Source organism: Anser cygnoides, chromosome 1 (genome assembly GCF_040182565.1).
Source record: "Anser cygnoides isolate HZ-2024a breed goose chromosome 1, Taihu_goose_T2T_genome, whole genome shotgun sequence".
In the NCBI taxonomy this organism is placed as follows: domain Eukaryota; kingdom Metazoa; phylum Chordata; class Aves; order Anseriformes; family Anatidae; genus Anser; species Anser cygnoides.
In genome coordinates this window covers 166,438,481-166,458,638 of record NC_089873.1, presented here as the reverse complement: position 1 = coordinate 166,458,638, position 20,158 = coordinate 166,438,481, and the positions used below count along the sequence as shown (strand labels likewise).

The 20,158-nt window shown below is 36.7% G+C and overlaps 2 long non-coding RNA genes across 2 annotated transcripts in view; one reads left to right on the top strand and one right to left on the bottom strand.

Moving 5' to 3' along the window:
- LOC125179948 (uncharacterized) overlaps positions 1-20,158 on the top strand; it is a 119,071-nt gene that overhangs the window by 63,948 nt on the left and 34,965 nt on the right. The gene's annotated exons all lie outside the window — the stretch shown is intronic.
- Positions 18,327-20,158, bottom strand: part of LOC136788634 (uncharacterized) — a 30,422-nt gene continuing 28,590 nt past the window's right edge. Inside the window, exon 3 of the long non-coding RNA XR_010827290.1 lies at positions 18,327-18,516. This is a non-coding gene — a long non-coding RNA (uncharacterized lncRNA). The remainder of the gene's footprint in view (positions 18,517-20,158) is intronic.

Genomic DNA, 20,158 nt, shown 5'->3' with positions numbered 1-20,158 from the left:
TCTCTGACCACCAAATGCAAGATGACACAGGTACAGTTGATTCTGCTGTTGTTATTCACCAGCAGAGAAAGGAGTGCAAGTCCATCAAGGAGTATGGAAGGAAACAAACATCAACACAAAAAGATTTAAATGGCTTACACTGCAATATTTTAACTTTCTTTTTTTTGTGGATTAAATTATGTAGACAGTATTGGCAACAAAAGCATAGAATGGTATTGACTTTAATATGTCATTTACTAACTCCTTTTTCCCAGACTGATTTCACATTACCAGCTGTAACAATAGAATGAAAGACTAAGAAGCAAGTAACTCAAGTACATAAATGGGTATATCTTCTATACCTGCATGCACATGTAAGATCGATGTTTATTCATTTGTCCAGACATCAGGGTACTTTCAACCATTTGCAAACAAACATCATGAGAAATATGAGTGTAAAACCAAAAAGGAGGAACAGGAGCTAAACTGGATGTTGATGACAGAGGGACAATCCCATTGGGATCAATTAATAAAGACCATATAAAAAGTGGATTGTCTCCTGTTCTTCACTTACCAGAGATAAAAAAAAAAAAAAAAAAAAAAGAGAGAGAGAACACCACACTTGGGAACAATATGAAGTCTGTAATACCTGCAGTCCACAGATCACTCAGGTCTGAAAGAGAAGGGACATTTCTAATAGAAACTTTCATTAGGAATTCTTAACCAACTACCCTTAGAAACATCATAGTATTTGCAACTGCTGCTGAACTCAGGACATTTCTAAACACAGAATTTTTAAAGGCTATGTTAGCTGGGTGCAAATTTGATGGAAGCACGCTGGCAAGTAATGATTAATGCAGTATCTGCCAAATAATTAAGTGACACTGGTGAAATTTTCATCCTTTTTTTAACAGCATAACAATAGCATTTAAGGGACTGTGAGACAGCCAAAGTTTTAAATAGTTTGTGGGATACAACATAGCATGTTCACAGAAGGAAAGATGCATTAGAAAGATTAAAGCACACATTTCTCTTCCAGTTCTCTACCTGCCTCTCCTCTGGGATCAGAGCACCGATGGTGCTGGGTCTTGTGTTGATTCTCAGTTTGTTCTCAGTGGGAGTCTTCCAGCACTCTTATTTTATAATCTAGGCAAAGGAGTAGAAACTCTGAAAAGCTTCTTTTATGCAAAACCCTAATATCAGTCAAAGACATGTTTTTTTGTTTGTTTGTTTGGTGTTCTTTTTTTTAGCTGGCTGGGTTTTTCAGAGAGTTTGGCTCTTGGAAAATATCAATTATACAAGAATTAACATTTTAAGATTATGGCTTTCAAAGAGAGGATGATACCTGTCTTGCTAAACTTGATGCAATGATCCATTTATAAAGTAGCCAGTGTACTTCATACCAGCTGGGTTCAAAAGTTTATTAGTTCTTTTGCTTTCCTTTGGGGTAGAGAGACATTTGGTCAAAACTTTGATGTGAGCATACAGTTGCTAAGAAGCAATATATAAACAACAGATGATATTATTTGTTAAGCATAATAAACATGCTTGAAAGTAACAGTATACATAAAACTTTATTAGTGACATGACGGTAGGGCAAGATCTTGGACCTTTAGAGAAAATATTGTTGCACATGAAATCATTTCCATGGTATCTCAGGATAGCATATACCTGCGGTAGGATTAACTTAAGTTAGAGGTGATAAAAAGATGAAGTGGTCCTGAAGGATAGTTTGCAGGGGTGTCCAGGATAAAACTAGTTAGTAAAACAATGTAGGATGATAAACTAGTGGGTTGTCAAAAGACCAGGACTATCCCCATGACTAGATACTTTTTTATGAAGTTTGGATCCAAAGGCTCAACAGATACCTTTACAGTGGAGGATATGTAAATATTTAAATAAGTTAAAGGGACAACAAAATTAGTAAGAATGTCTCTGCACAGTGCCATAATATTCACAAATCATAACAAAGATCTGGTTAAGTGTTGGAGTATATTGTTGTGAAATCAGGGAGTATCATAGTAAAGTAACTGCCATATCAGAATATCAGCTGTAGCTGGGCAGGAAAACAGATGATTAAGCCTTTGAAAATGCCAGATGGAACCTCACAGAGCTCTGTAGTTATGTGCTGATTAGAGAAAACAAGCTCTGTAAGGCAAAACCATGGTTGTTACTCTCTTATGTAACTTGCATTTTATGCAATATTATAAGGGTAATATTAAATGATTTAAGGTGTAGATATCTTTACAAAGAAGGGGTGAAAGAAGCTCTACCAAAATGTTTCTGATGCGCTATGTATTCAGTAACTGATTTTTTTTTTAAATCACTACTTTTTGCAGGATTAAATTATAACTAGACAAACCTTGAGGACTAAAGATGTATACACAGATGACTCCATTTGTTTTCTTAACACAAGGAAATGACATTGAAAGTAAAGAAGTGATGAATAACTTTAAATATCTTGGAATATTGCATGCCAAGTGGGGAAAGCATTAGTAAAAAGAGTAAAAGTGCATTTCAGTCCAGTAAAATCCAGTAGCTGGACCAGAGCACTCTGAAAATGCTTTTACTGGAAACATCATCTGGACTTGGTATGTGTGGATGGTGTTTATTACATTCTTAAAAATATGCACTTCCATGATTGCTGAGAGGCAAACTGCTGAGGCTAATAGCTACAAATGCAATTTATGAAACACATGGCATTGTAATTTGACCAACAGATTTCCATCCAGAATCAAAATTTGAAATCACAGTTACTGCAGAAATTAAAGAGAAACCCCATACCCCAGTAAAGATATGTATACCCAATAAGTAAAGGAACTATAGGGAAAACAAACTGCATCAGAAAACTGCATTTTCTTGCTCAGAGGGAACCATTAGACCATTGGGCATTGTTAAGGGGCAAATGTGCTTTTTACCCAGCAAGAGTTATTTCCATTTCTCATCCTGAAATTAGTTTTAGATTATTCATGTTTGTGTTTTCCTTTGATCTTAAATCTCGAGCCACTGGGTCATGGTCCCTCTGCCCAAGGATGTGATGCTTTTAATACTGCATCTAAATCAAAACAAAAATTGTATCAATAATAATAATAAATCTAATAGCATTCTTATTTTTCAGGTACTTTAATCATTAATGATGATTTTCGTTTAAGGTTCTTAAAACTTAAATTTGTGTATGTTGTTGATTATTGTCATAGCTGAATTACTTAGATGCTTATGACAGAAACCTTACAATATGATCTATGTAAAGCATATGTTGTTGCTAGTTCATGGTCAAAGCATGATTTAAATTAAATTAGCTCAGCCTAGAACTTCAGACATCCCTTTTTGTACTTTTCTTCTTTATGATGTATGCCTTCACAGATCCACCTAAATTTAATCTGTTTTTCTCAGAAGTAGAGGTAAAGAAATACCAAAATGGTAAATATCCAAACCATTCTGACATCTGTCTAGGAGGTATAGAAGAGAAAACATCAAAACTACAAAAATAGAAGAGTCATCTACATCTTGGTCCATTATTTAGGTCCAAAGGGAAACACACATATGACAATTCTTAAAGTTGGTTAATTAGGATAAAAATCATGTAAAGTCTTCAGGTTATGTGGCTGAGGATTGTGTGCTAGTTTCTATATTTATGCTAACAAGCTGATACCAAATAGGCATCTAAATAATTACACCCCAGGACTTAGACTCCTCCAAATCTTCACTGCAATATCAAGGTGTCAAAGTCTTCCACAGAATAAGGTTTTCACTGTGAAGCTCTGCAGGTCTGTCTGATTGTCTTTCTCCCAGCAATTCTATAAAATTTCTCATGCTGGTTCCACATTTTACGCTTGGGAGAATTCACAAACTGAGTGGTCTTCCATCTGTATTTCTTAAGACATCCTCTTTAGGAAGTGTTTCAAGAGTGTGCCAGGTAGATTGTATTTGACAGGAATTGTAAGTGGAAATAGAAAAAGCTAGTGTTTTCTATTTATCCACTAGAAGAATTGCTGTTCTTAGGGTAAAGATTCAGCATATTTGCCTTAAAAGTTAAACTTCACTGTGCTTAGGATATCTGTTCTTGTCTCCATCAGCAAACTCAAATCTGGCTGTTTTATTCTTGTAAAATATATAAACTCAATCATTCTACTAGTTCAGGAGTCATTAGTTTATGTAATTGTTAGATGTGAAGGAGAGAGAGATAATGATAATAAGAACTAGGCAGGTGAGAGAGTTCCTGGTTACCTCAGATATCATCAAAGAATTGGCTGGTAACAAATGAGGAAGACCCTGCAGACCCAAAATCAGCTCATTGTATTTTTTTAGAACAAGTTATTCCTCAAGTAGTCCATGTAATTTAAAAGAGATTAACCATGTCTTTTCTGAAACTGAAGAAGGTTGAGTTGATAATACTGATAATACTAAGTACTCTAAATGAAACCTTCCCTGAGGTTATACAGCATTTCTAGAGCATTGTAATTTCAGAAATCATCCCCTGGTGTTAAAGAATAAGTTTTATGTAACTGTTTGGTCCATATACCCTGAATTTACAGATACAATGCAAAGCATTACAAATATAAAAGCCGATACTATGGCTAATTTCTTTGATGATTTTCACTTCTCTATTATTGTTACTTGTATTCCAGTCCTGCTTAGATGTGCCAGTCAGTATAAAAAATAGTTGAGCCAGGTAGCATACATAACTGTAAAATGCAAAGCCTCTTCCTTTCACTCATCTGCATTTGAAGGGTGCTGTTCTAGCCCAGTTCAAGTCAGTTAAAGAACTGCCACTAATTTCAATAGGTGCTAGATTTCCTTCCTTCCTTCTAATATTGAGTTTAAAAAACATCTATACCTAAACATAGATATAGGCTCCCTTCCTGCATACGTAGCTGCTACTTAGGCTTGAAGTACTCTAAATGCACTGAGATCTGCATGCGCTCAGTCTGTTACATGAAATCATATTCCCCAACTATAAACATCTAAACCAGGGACATTGCTCCTGGAAAAGATATGACAAACACAGGAGGAATGCTTCCTCCTTCTAATGGAGAGCGGTACCATGCTTTTAAAGAATGCTCAAACCCTGCTGTCTTTGTGATTCCTATTGTTGCTATTATTCTGCCAGAGAAGTGTTAAAGTTGGACTAGATGACCTTAGAGGTCTTTTCCAACCTAAATGATTCTATGATTCTGTAAGTGGACTTGACTTCCACATGTGAGGGGAAACCTCACAGCTCCCAGTATTTGTAAACTATAAATAAAAGGAAGATTGTCAATTCATTTCCATTTATTCCAGTGGATATAATTTTCATATAGCTTAAACTGTCCCAGACCTGTGACTTTATTATAGAAAATTATCAATATATCAGAGGAACTCCCAGATAATCTGTTTTGTTATTCAATTTCATATATCAACTTTCATATTAAATAATTTAAACCTATTTTTATTTTTTAAATTACTTAAAAAGAGATATTTCCTGTTTTCAAGAAGGAGATAAAATATTACTCTTCAGGAAGGAGAAAACTTGCAGCTTGGAGACACTGCAGGATAGGTGTTTGTGTGCAAATTGCTTTCAAGAAGCTTTTTTTTCTTGCAGTAAATTGATGGGGACTGATATTCTTGTTGAATAAGAATGTGCACAGATTCAAGCCCTCAGTTACATGATTAATCTAATTGTAGGCTGAAGAGGGGCATTCTGTAATGCTCCCATTGGAGTTCTGTACAAAATAATTTGCTTAAAAAGCAATTGATGTCTTCTGGAAAACTTTGAAAAATGTTCTAGTTAAAAACACTTTGTCTGTGTGTCATGTAGCTTCTGTTTTTTCTTCTATCATTTTTATCATTAGGGACATGACAATATTATAACTGCATGAGAATATACTTGCTTGTTAAGAATTTATTTATCTTTCACCCTAAATCATTTCATAGCATCATATTAATTCCCATAGCAACCAGTTATGATGTCACAAGTGGAAAATCTGAGTTTTTTAGGAAAGTAAGTCTGACAGCATACATTAATGCATAAAATTAAAAAAACAAAAACAAAAACAAAAACTTTCTATTATCATGCACAGAAGGTGGTGTAAAGAAACAGTCACTTAGGTAACAAACACAGGTTTGGTGCCCTCTGCTATTTCCTGAAAGTCAGGTAGCAATGCATTTCTTATTTGTACAATAGGTAAAACAATATTTTTTCATCATCAGAAGACTCTTGAGGGAATGAATGATGTTAAATACTAAGGCAAATTGCATTAGTATATTTGATGGTGCTGGCTATATAAGGTATAAGCAGAATTATATTTGAAAATTAAAAATTGCCTTGTACAAGTCATCAGTTGGTCTGTCAGTACAGTTTATTTAAAAATGTACAAGAATTTATAATCTAGAAGTATACTTTAGTCTGGTTAACCTCAACTGTATTATGAGTAGAAAATATTTGCACAGATTATGTACATTTATGCAATGTTAAAAAGACTATTTACTGATACCTGAAGTAAGGTGCTAAAATTAGAAACATAATCATCCTTTACTCCCTGTAGTTGACAGCCCCCTCTGGCAGTGAAGAGGCAACCCACAGGTACCATTTCTTCACCGTAGACTAGCAATGAACTCATCTTAGACACCTCAGGTACCTGCATTTCAACAGAATGAATTTACGTCTGAGTATCTTTGCATAAGGATGCTCACGTGCTGCATGAGAATAGACCCAAATTTGATTAGAACAGTAGGTTTCAAGTTTGGTCCTACATTCTATGATATATGTCATGCTTTATTTGAGCTAGTTATACTTTTTAGTAGTAGTAGTAGTAGTAGTAGTAGTAGTAGTAGTAGTAGTAGTAACATATGTCCTTATCAAGGTACAACTAGATTCAGTTACCCTTAAAGTGAATTGCAAGTCCTTCTTTAGTTGCAGTGGGAACTGGAATACACATATATGAATGTACTTAATGTATGTAGGTACAGAAAAGTACATAGATAAATGAAAAATACAGAGATGTTTGTACCCCCATGTGTGCTAACATATGTAGGCTATAATATTTAAAAATATCTCTTAGAATTTGTAATGATTATTAACGTAGGAACTAATTCATTTTGTTGATATTAGTTATGTCTTTGAAATCACATATGAATATATCCCAGAGCATGCTTTTAAATGAAAACCTATCCTGCGAAATACAGTCTAAAGATGCAGTCATCTTAGTATCTCTTAATAAAATGCACAACATTATGGATTTTAATTTTGAGCACATTTTCTCCTTGTAAGTATTTTTTAATGATGTATAAGGAGTCAGTTAACATTTCTTAGCCCCAAAAGCCAGGAGTCACATAGACCAAAAAGTAACAGGTCTCTTTCACATGATGAGCTGTCAGTTTTCTTTCACAAGTGTTGTCACTGCTTGACTTGCTTAGTCTTTTACAGTTAAAAAAGAATGAAATATGTAGATCAACTCACAGAATCAAAGCAAAGCTTTGGAAGGGAAGAAGTATCTAGTTTGATCTACCACTCAGAAAAAATAAAATAAAAATCAGTAGGAGTGGTACCACAACAAGCTTAAAGAAAGTTTATCAAAGTCTTTTTTCAAAAAAAAAAAAAAAGAAAAGAAAAAAAAAAAGCTATATGTATAAAAGTCTCTTGATTGATTAATATCAATCAAGCTGTCTTATTAATATCAGTCTTCATCAACAGACAGAAGTTTAGCTCTGCTGTTCAGTTTTGAGTCAACAGTTATAGTAATTTTATTTGCTTATGATGAGAAAGACGTATAAAGGGTGAAAAAATCAGGTGCATTGCATTAGGAATTAGAACTTTTGGTTTATATTTTAAGGCTACAAGACAACTGTTTACCTGTATAGATGTATGGTGCTGGAGGCTGGCCATAGCGACTCTTGTTCCGGAGTCTGGCACTCATTCCTTTGTTGGCATTTTTTCTGAACTTCTTCCTACATGATGCTGTCCACTTCTCAGGCTGGATATCTAACACACGATATTTGATTCAGCCATTTCAAGCCCTGTTAGCAGAAACAATCCTTAGGTGGTAGCAGCAGAATGTCTCATATACACTAACACTTATGAAAATGCTCTTTACTCATAAATATTCATTGCTAGAGATGGGAATGGCCAAGCTCTCAATCCTCAAAGTTTCAAGTTCCTTTAACTTCAAATGTTCATGTGATCGCAACTCTCACCTTTCTTCCCTTTCCACCTCCTACTGTCCTCAAACCATGACCCCAGCAGCATGTTCCAAATTTCCTCTTACCTTGTGCTTCCTTAACACTACAATACCTTCATCACAAGTTTATGCCTTTCTCAAATCCCTCAAAAGTGGGTTACACCTACTTCCAAGATGCCAGGTTCTCTATAACTGACCCCTGTGTGCCTTTCCATCTGTGCCTTCCTGACTACTCTTAACACAGTTGTAACCTCTAGCTCTGAGCTCCTCTGAGCTCCTGTGCTCCTGCCGGCTTGCAGACCTGTGAGGTCTCTCTGTCTTCATCGGTGGACAAAAGTAGGTTAGGCACTGATTCTAGGCTTTCGGACAAAGTGGCATCAGATTGGCTTATTGTCTGAATACTTAAGACTAGTGCCTCCTTGGAGAATATCTGTCTTGAAGAAAGCTGCTGGGGTAATCTAAAACAGACAGGAAGCAAACTAAAACTAAGTAGTGGCAGAGGTCCTGTCCTTAAACTTGCTCCCTGGTCCTCTTCTGTTTAGCTGCACAGACATAATCCCTGTATCCTACTGTCTGCATTTGACACCCAGCTCCAGCTTAACACAGGTTGCCAAGCCCCCACCCTCCATACAGTGAGCTGTGCTGGAGGACAATGTGGCCCCCTCCTGCAGAAACCAAGGTATGGAGGGGCAGGAGAAGGAGAAAAGAGAGTGCATGCCGTGATACTGTCCTGACATATGGTCAGGGCACAGCAGGAACAAACACCAGCTGGGAGCTGGAGAGCACTCACAGTCTGAATCAGTGATACATCTTATTCTACATACCCATAAACACATGCATGCATTTGTGTGTGTGTGCAAATATATATATATGTGTAATGCATACATATACATATAAATCTGTACTACATATATAGTATATATACTGTATACATAGACATATATACAGATATATATGTACCATATGCGTATCTCAGTTGTCCACAAGCTACCAGAGAGATAAATAGCAAAATGTCAACAGAGTACATTCAAGTTGCCTCCGTCTAAGTGATTATTTTTGCAAAAAGTGTGAATATGACAAGTGATATTTGTGTAGTGTATATTCCCAAAGATGACAGACGCATTCAGGTCCCCCACAGACAGGCTATCCTTTGTGCATGCTAATTGTTTTAGGTCCTTTAAGAAAAGATGGTATTGTTCTAAACTTTTGTCTATATCTAATCTAATCTAATTGCAACAATCTACTAAGTTATGATGCAGGCAGAGTTTCTAGAAAACTAGTATTCAGTACGGTTTTACCTTTGCCCTTGAAAGCATAAACTTTATTTCCTCTCTCTCTCTCTCTGCAATGAATGAATAAAATAATATATTAACATATTAGTATATTAACATTTCCTTTGGAAACTAAGGATAAGCTCAGAAACAAGAACAAGAAAGAGGCTGGATAGAAATTACGTTCCTGCTATAGCGAAAACTCACAGAATCAGGGAAATTGTAAATCCAATTAAGAAACAGATGAATGTTTTATCACTGAAACCTTACAACAAAAATACATTTCAACTGGGATCAGTAAATTGTTGCAACTGTACAGAAAAGAAGTGGCATGATTTAAAACTGAAACTCAGCAAATTAGAGATTCTGAATGTCTTACATAACTCTATTTTGAAGAAGTCTTCATTTCTGCTAAAAACCTTTGAGTAGTAATACCTTGTTAACAGTGTTCACTGTTAGCAGATCCTCTTTTAATGTTTTAAATAAATATTACATAAATTACAAAGGCATTCTGCTTTTGATAATCAGAATTTGAAATTAATGTTGGCTGTAAAGAGTGGCTTTACACATGAATGTTTGCAAGGAGAAAAATATGGATTCAGAAAGCTGTAGAATTTATAGCACTCATCTGATAACTGTGGGCATAATTCCATAACGAATTAAAGCATGTGCCTAGCTTTATGTCCATGGCCAGCCCCACTGTTCCCAGCTGGTGTGGCCACATGTTTAAACTCATCAATTTACGCGTGAACCAGAGCCCAAGAAGCATGTCAGACATGAGCCCCATTCTCTAATGGGATAAACTGAGCATCAAAAGCTTTATAAGCATTTTCATAAATCTCTACAGCACGTCCTCTTTCTGAACACTTATGTTTAGAGCAATAATCATCAAAATGCAAGCTAGAAGGAAAGAGTGGGGAAAAAATAACATGTACCTTTATATTAGCCAGAACTCATTTACTACAACACAATGCACAGATTTTTTTTCTAGGCCAAATAAATATGTCCTCAGGCAAATAATCTGTCCACTTAATAATTCAGTTACTGTACATATGGAGTCTCATCTTCTGTGACCAAATGGAACAGGTTCTTGTTAAAATTAATATTCTTTCCTATCTCTTTGAATTAGCAGACTGACTCTGCATTCTCTATCTGGCAACATTTCCACTGTCAAAACTAGGAGCTAGGCCTAAGAACTACCAGCTACATACAATTTAAGAGACTGTAGTCAAGTGGCTGGGGAGGACTGGTGTTTTAAGGTAACTAAATGTCTCAGATTAGCAAGACCTCACTCAAAGAAAAACTTGAGGTCAAAATTGCAGCCCAAAAATCCCACTGCCACCTAAACTTTCAGATTCCTTACTTTTTTACTGATCATTTTCCCTGTCTTCTTGGAGACTCTTTATCCACTGACAGCCACCATGTTCAAACAAATGTTCACATGTTCAGCCAAATTCAAAATAAATAAAATATTCAAATTGAATTAAAAAGTGAAAACAGTTCCTATCAATTATGACCCAAGTAGGGAGCCAGATATCTAAATCCAATGGACACACTCAGCATATATTATCAGTAGACCTAAACAATTATTCTCTCCTTATTCTTCTCCATTTTTTTTTAAAAACTGAAGCTTGTTGAGAAAGCTAACAGAGAAGTTGGCAGTTCCCACACAGCTTTCCTTTCTCTGATATGTCCCCTCCCAATTATTCTGGAAATCCATTTCTCTCTTAGAATCACAGAATCATCTATGTTGGAAAAGGCCTTCAAGATCATTGAGTCCAACCATCAACCTGACCTATCAAGTCCCATCGCTAAACCATGTTCCTTAGTACCACATCCGTATGTCTCAGAAATACATCCAGGGATGGTGACTCCACTGCTTCCCTGGGCAGTCTGTTCCAGTGCTTGACCATGCTCTCCATGAAATAAAATCATGCTAGTGTCCAATTTAAAGCTCCCCTGGTGCATCTTGTGACTTGAGATTCGCCTTCTAACTCTGTGATGCAGTCAGTCATTTATCTGAAATTTCCAAATCTCAAGGAAAGACATTTGGAAGAGGAAGACGAAATGATGCCCATCTAACTAGAGAGACTGCAGGCTTGAGCAGTCCTGATGCTGCAGTCCAGAGAAGCAGAGGGCACAGTTTCCTGTGAGTTCTGTTAGCCTGATGTGAGTGGTTTTCTGGCCATTAGCACCTATGAATGCAAATCCTATTAAAAAGAGGAATAGCTCAGTGTCAGGGCTTTCCTTCCTCGATAACTGCCCTAGTAGCTGAGCTGTCATGGGGAGGGCATGGCTGCTACCGCTCACTTGTCTTTTGGCTGAGCTTTCAATTAAATTATTCTTGAAGTGTGCTTGGAGCTGAATTAAGTGTGATCAGTACATGTTCTGAGTCCTCTGAGATCACCTTAAGGGTTTACATCTGTAGGAAGTGGCAGGGCTCCTACGCTGCAAAACAGGGCAAAAGGATCAGGACATGTATTTCAATTGATGTGTTGATATGTTTGGGAGCTAAACAGGAGAAATTGAGGTTCTTATGTAAATTGGATCTATCAGTTTACCTGTGTAGATAAGTTAGGCACAGTCTTTTGGATATTTTTTGCATTGAGGCACTTCAAACTCACTTTTGGAACGTAAGCAACATTTTTGACCCAGTTTTAAATCCTGGCAATTGCTGGATAGTTTTGTCTGAGCTCTGACAAACCAGCACGCAGAAGAACACCCAGGAGGTGTTTTAAACCAGCAGGAATCAAAGCTCTGCACCAGCAATAGCAGTCTCAAACAAAAGGAACTGGTCGTACAAAACCTTGCCAGCATTCGAACTAGTCATTGCTAGCTCATATAGTTTTCATGCAATTAAGTTGCTATTGTGACTACACATTGACATAAGAGAAACGAAAGCAGATGGTATTAAGGATTTCACATTTTTCTCAGTCACTAGAATTATGGTAACAGCGTTTTAAAAAGCCTAAAAAATTAGCAAAACCTAAGGGTCAAACCTTTGATCTTATTTCTGCAGGCATGTTAGTTTCTATTGGAAGTGCAACCCCTCAACCAATTTATTGTAGTCCGTACTACAGATCTGTAAAAGGCATCCCTGTATGGGAAAACTTACTATTTTGATGTCTGAGATGTGTGGGACTGGACATGGCTTGTGTCCAGATTATCTCAAATCTCCTGATATCAGCTGGCTCTGTGGGGCTTTTTGATTTTCTTCTGTTCTGGTTGTATGATCCTTTCTTGCCCCCACTGCAATCACATATGGGCAAGGGCTTCTACTAAAAGACTGTTCCCTTATTCAAAACTGGGACAATTCTGTATTTCCTGCCCTTTTATCCATGTATATTTTATGAAAATTCACAAAATATTCAATAGTTCTTACAATCATTCTTTGTTATCTCTGCTGGGTTGGGAAAGTGATTGAACATTGGGGTACATTATAAACATGTAGGGAAAAGGGTTTGAGACCCCTTTAGAGGGCACTTTGCTTTTTATTCTGCCTGCAAGGTACACCTATGCATCTTTGGCTAGAAATGTTAAAAAGAAAAAGCAGATGAAAGCAACAGACTTTTTTGTCAAGCTGTGACAGAAATCAAATGCAAATAGAGCTCAGTTCAAGACTGTTTGTTAAGTGTCACGTCAGTGAGTATTAAATGCAGCACATGTCGTTTTACAATGAGCATACTGTATATGAATTTTATTGATTTTTTTTTTCAAAGAGGATACATTGAATAATGTACTCTTCCTTACCAGTGCCAGCTTACAAGTGTGTCTTCATACTTGTGTTTGCACATTCATTAGGCTCCTAAATGCTGCTGCCTTACTTAGCACATCTTGTTTTGTGGAGGCTGGGATTCAAGCTGCAGAAAGACCTACACGAATGACTCTCTCCCTCTGAGGAAAGTAGGACAGAGTCATTTAGACTTCCCGGCATGAAAGTCGTCAATGAGCAGCCTCTCAAAATGATTCACAATTAAAGTGAATTAACTCACATTAATTGCACCAGGCTTTCACTAGGAGCAGATTCTCAACTGATTTCTGTTCCACCAAGAAGTGAGTTTGGGGCTTCATTTTGCTGTTAAGAATGCTCTTAAGAATACATACAAAATGTTAAGAATATTTACTAAGCCTTGCCCTGGGATAAAAATATGTATAAAAACCAATTAGAGGGGAGTGCCATGCTCATCTCCGTGCAGTAGAAGACAGCCATTAACAATTCAGCATTGGGGTTGCTGCTCCGTGGGAGATGCTATATATGTCTGTCCACCCACATACAGTTGCATCAGTATTTGCAATGTCTTTGCTTTTGTGTGTTCACTGTCTTTTTGTTGCTTGGTGTAGGATCATCTCTGACTCTGCAGCCATCTTCTTACAACACTGATCATCTTAGAGAAACATACTTAAACCTGTGGCAGCTAGACAGCTGGATGGTCTTATAAGTTCCGGATTGTAATGGTTAATCTTAGACATTTAAATGCCAGGCTAGGGCATGTTAAAATTGACCATACAACTAAGGTATTTAATCCATTTAGTATTATTCGTTTCTTACCTGCAGGTTATAATGACAGGACACTCAGAGTCCTTTGGAAGCTGCAAAGCAGACAGTGCATTTGGAGCCCAGGCTCTTTTCTCCTGACATGCCTTACTTCTGGGGACCCATGAACCAAAATAGTGGCCGGAAATTTGGACAATGCCCTGAAATGCTGGGCAACAAAATACTCATGCTAAGAAAACTCTTCTTCACATATTGAGTAATCTAGATTTCTTCTGGTAATTTGACATTTCTCCCCTTGTCCCCCACACAGATGTTATGCCTTCTTATTAATACATTTAATCACTGTCTGTTATCTTAAAGAAAGGAACTGGAAATAGTTTTTTATACATATTGCTCTTCTACATCCATGCAATCTTAAAGTCCTCAAGGTTTGTATATTTTTGTTTAAGAAAAAAGTGGGTTACCGAAGCATCATCTGAGTGATACCTGAAAAAAAAAAAAAAGTTTTTGTGCTATCCTCTTGAAACCAAAACTAGTGTTAGGTTACCCAAGCTGTGGTCTGATAAGGGTGCAGAAGTTAAGAATTCAGCTCCTGGAGTCATGTGATGGTTCCAAGTCTGATTATTTATCCATTCATTATCCATCTATCCAATCTATATTAGAGGAAATTGATAGTCCATTAGACAGGAGCTCCTTCCGCTTTGTAGATATTTCCTCCCTTCCATGAATGAAGGTGAACAGCAGTTTTGTCTCTAATGTAATAGAAAACATGGGATGGTAGCCATTTAAGGCCACTATTTCTGTGAGCTGGCAAGGGAATACTAGGTAGGCTATATAACACATACATTTTGGAAAGAAAAGAGTCTCAAAAAAAAAAAAAGAAAAAAAAGAGAGAGAGAGAGAGAGAGAGAAAAGAAAAAAGCATTAACCCTAACAAAAAGTCAAAGTTGTTTCCATCTAACTGAACACCTAGTAAACCTATTTCAATTAAACTTTCTATGTTACTTCTTACTGATGCTTTTTTGGGGGTTTTAACTGTCATGTTCAAACATTTATTTAGTTTTATCATAAAATTAAAGTGGCAATCAGTTTTGGAAACTAAATTTTAAGTCAGTCAGATATATTTATAATGCCAGATGACGTGAGTTGAAACAAATGCCTATGTCATTTAAACACAGCTTTCATTCACATCTCATGTTTTGAGGAAACAAAACTAAAAATCAGGCCTAAAATGCTGAAAAAAAAAGTTTTTGTGTGTGAAATGCAATAACCATCTCTACTCAAATAATGAGCAGTGTTTCATATAAATGCATTTTTCTTCTTCCTCCTTCTATCTACTGACATTCCCCTCAGAGGATTTTTTTTATCCCCTCTGCATCTTCTCTGTCCTTTGCAGTCTTGTCTCTTCAGTGTTTCTCTTTACATTTCCTCCAAAACATTTTTCCCCATATTTGCCTCCTTTAGGGAGTGCTGTTATATTTCTGTTCTTTTGCTTTTTTACCTCTTTTATGATTTTCTTCTAGCTCCTTTCTTACCTATCCCAAAGCTTAATTCTTGCAATCTGACATGCTCACCTTCTGAAATCTTTCTTGCATTGTTTGCCTTACCTTTTCTTGTAGTTCTTCCCCATAGACCAAGCTCATTCTTATGTGTTCTCAGTAATGTGCCCTGCCTGTAATGAAAAGGAGTGCTTGGGAAGCTATGTAAAGAAATTGCATGTATTCTATCATAACTAGATTTTTTTTTAAATTGCAGGTCAAAAGCAACATTTAGGATAATGATAGAAGGCAGAAGCCCCATATCACAGTTCAGTAAAACCTGTAACTTATTAACAATATTGAACTGAAGCACTTTAACATTTATGAGTAAGGGCAAGGAGTCTACATGTGTGTTCTTCTCTTTGTGTCCAGATATTCTGGGGCCTTCATACAGATACTTGTTCTCAAATGCTAGAGAGCCCAAGACAAAAAGATAACATTTTATTTTATCCACAGACTTCCACCAGGAATGGAAATACTTTTACTGATTTTTTAAGTTAATATAGTTCAAGTAATAATCATTTAATCTGTAAGGAAAATTAATCTTTTGCCAGTGTTTTTGTGTTCACTTGTTGATAAGAACTATATTAAACCAGTCAGTCATTTATCCTGACTTATACTAGTATATGTCCTAAAGACATTTCACTCTGCAAACATTTTACAGTAAAAATCCAATTTAAAAGAGAGAATTACTCTAATAGACACTGTAGTCTTCCTTAGAGAGTGATTGGACAATATTTCCATTGTGCATATAGGGCTGCATCAATGGTCTAAGCATACAGCAAAAAAAAAAAGACAATGAATCTTGTCTAACAAGTGTTAGAGCACTTGGGGGAATGAACCTGCCAACCAAGATTGACATTTCAAGTCCAGGGAATAAAAAAAAACAACACATTCAGTTTCCCACACTTAGTTATTGTATGGCTTTTGATATGGTATGATGGTGTCCAAGACTTCTGCATCAAACTGGCAGATCTTCCACAGAGCAATATCAATCCCAAATTGCTGAGGTCCAGATTCAAGCATATAAATGTGGACATCTGCATGTAGTTCTCAGTGTGCAAGCCAGGTTTTCACTCCATCATAGTCAGCTGATCTACAGCTGCTATTCAAGAAAGGTAAAGATCTCTTATAGGTCTTATCCGATAGCTGTCAGACCAACAGGGCATCTAGAAATCCTTCAGGTGTCTCCAGTGGCACTAGATGGAATCAATGTAGTCTGGAAAGTTTTTTAGTTCAGACACCTACCTCCAGACTCTCTAGAAACTACTGTATCTAACTTTGATCTGAGCACATGAATATAAAGCTATATTATTATTATTATTATTATTATTATTATTATTCTCTAAAGAATGGCTATTAAGCAAACATAGCAAGCAAAAGTGGGAGACAAGAATAGCTACTCTGTCCTCGGCAGAGGAGGAGTAGACAGGAATTTGCAGAGAGCCAAGTGATGTAACTTGTTGAGTTTCACAGTGGCGGTGCTTGGCAGAAGGAACTTACTGCAGAGACTTTTCTGCCAGACCTCATCTAGTTCTCCTGCGGTGGCTGACAACATTACACAAAATTGATAGGAATTTGATGTGAAGCAGCCAGAAGGGCCACATGGTTTTTTGTTTGTTTGTTTTGTTTGTTTTTTTCCAAGTCTAGCACTACTTCTGTTGAAAACCATAGGAGTTTTGCCATTACTCTCCACAGCTTTGAACAGGTTCTGGGAGATTACCCAAAAATTTCTGTGTGTTTAGTAAAATGTCTTTGCTCAGATAAAGCAAATAATGGTCTGATCTCCTTCCTGCAGACAAAAGTTTTTAAACAGAGGCAGAAGAGAACCAATCAAAGTACATGACTCATGCAACACACCATGTGTCCTGCTCAATTTGTGGACTTCCTATGTCTGCAGTCCTTACTCATAATGCAATACACAATATGCTGCTCAGTCCAAGTGCCCCCTCTAATCACTTCAGGTTAGAAGAGATTAGAGACACTTTTGGTCACACATGGAGAGGATTTCTCTATCTTGCCTGAATGTCAAAAACTTACGGTTGCTTTCATTGTGGCAGGACAGGAAGGTGGTATTGGTAAATCTGGTGTAATCATCTTGAATGTGCACCTAAAAATGCCAGAGGACCACAAACATATACAGCTTTTTTTTTTTTTTTTTTTTTTTTTATGACTACATGAGGTCTCCTTTCTGTTTCTGCCTCTAGAGACTCCCTGTCATGAATATTGTTTAAAATGATTTTGTTGAGCAGTACAGGTATGGCTTTTTCACTTTGAGCTTGACTAAAAGCATTATGACTACTTTTATAGTCATTAGAGAAAGTAAGGACTCAGGCTAAAAGCTAGGGTGGGGCTTTCTAAGGATTAGAGAGAGAATTCAAGTATCATGATCTTTCATGATCTTTCTGTTGCTAAAATTGAAGTCAACCCCTTAACAATGCATAATGGTAAGGGAATGATTAAATTCGCATTGGCCATCTGAATGGGCACTAAATAAAGACTTTTCCAATAACCTTTGAGCTAAGCTGAAGCGATACTTGAGCTACGTGATGATACAAGCGATACATGAGCTACATGGTGTCACCACAGCTCTAACCCATCCCTTCCAGGATGATTCAGCAACATAACATGTTGAGTGAGCGTTCTTTCATGTTTTAAACATCTGAAGGTTGTAGGTTTAACAATCCAAATTCCCAGCAACATAGATCATGTTAGATACTCAGAGGTTCTGAACTTTCTAAAAAAGTGGTCAGTGAAGACATGGGACATTCTAACACCTCAACGAGTAAGCTGGGATGGAGCAGCGGAGCTGCTTTATATTACTGAAATTGTGTATGTGCAGCAATCTTCTGCTGAATACAGCCTTAATGGAAGTAAAGCCTGACATAATCAAGTCTACGTGTTAGAGAATCACAGCTCAAGGTCACCACAGTGTGTACACTATGTATTTATATAGATTTGTATTCATACAACATACCTTGCTTGCAGAAAAGGAATATACATAATACAGCAACAGAATTGCCACACTGAGGGAAGAAAGAACTTACTGGGAAACATGACGTGTATAAAACATGGGCCTAGGGAAAAAAAAAAAAAGAGAGAGAGAAAAGAAAAAACATTAAAAATTGCACTTTCTTATATTAATGGCAAAAGTCAAAAGTCTTAGACACAGCTGTTCAACATGCAGTTACGGACACAATCAGCAATTTTAACAAGTTAATATTGGGTCACTTTGTGTTATCTTACAACCAGTCAAAGTTTTGCTCACAGAATCATAGAATCATAGAATGGCCTGGGTTGAAAAGGACCTTAAAGATCACTTAGTTTCAACCCCCCTGCTCTGGGCAGGGTTGCCAACCACTAGAGCAGGCTGCCCAGAGCTGCATCCAGCCTGGCCTTCAATGCCACCAGGGATGGGGCATCCACAACCTCTCTGGGCAACCTGTTCCAGTGCCTCACCACCCTTTGAGTGAAATACTTTCTCCTAATTTCTAACCTAAACCTCCCCTGTCTTAGTTTAAAACCATTCCCCCCTTGTCCTATCATTATCAACGCATATAAACAGGCATTCCCCTTCCTGTTTATATGCTCTCTTCAAGTACTGGAAGGCTGCATCAAATAACCTTATCAATTGTCTTCAAATAAAGAGCTACCAGTTATGAATGAAGTTTGGTTTATTCAGGCCTAGTGCTCTTTATTCATTTTTTAAAACATTTTATCATTACACCTGTATTTTATGATTTCGAAGGCAAATATTAACCAGTGTATTTAGAGCAGAAATTGTCTTCAAGATATGTACGCAGCTCTTGCTCTTAGAGGTAATGGGATGCTTAAGTCTGCAGCCAAAAATCAGTTTCAACAGAGCATATATCGTATATATGCTGTCAAGGAAGCTGGTAGTCTAAAGAGTAAAAATCATTATGGCTTCTTAAAACAACTATATAGCATTTTAATTGGTTTGTTATCTAAAGATCTACTTTCCTTATGTTTTGTACGCTACTGTAGAGAGTAGCAGTTCCATTTGACGAGGTTCTGAAACTAGAATGTGTTTTCAATGGGATCAGACTCTAAGAGTTGCACCAGCTCTATGGGCAGCCTGTATTTGGAACATTTTCTGGGTGTAAAACCTTCATGTCAACTGTAAGATGAGTAAGATTTATCTTTTAAGGGGATGATTTACTGATGTCATCAGTGGAAGACAGCAGAAACAATATGACTTCAGGATGCCCTTTTCTAGGGTGAAAAAATCTTTGTAGACGTTTTTGGCAGAGCCATACAGTACTTCACTTTTACAAAGGACATAATTTTCAGTGTTGATATAAAATGTCCTTCCCTTCATTTTATGGTCTTAAAACAAAAACAAAAACAAAATTAAAAATATATAAAATTGCACATATATTTAGGACTGGGTTTTCAAGAGATTCCCCAAACTACTCTTTGAGGACAATATAAATAACAGGAACTTTTGACTACTGAATGCATATCATTTCTTCACTATCCAGTCTGCCTAGAAAACAATTATTGTTACTATAATTTTGAGATTGGTATAGAAATAATGTAGTTCCCAGACAGGAAAAACTAACTTTTAAGCTGGACCAGATTCTTCCATCCTGATTCATTTTTATTAGTTCATCTGTAAATTGTTTTATTCACATGACTTTTGCTATGCAGTGTGAAAAAGCCACCAGAAAGCCCATTAAAAGGATTTACTCAGATTTA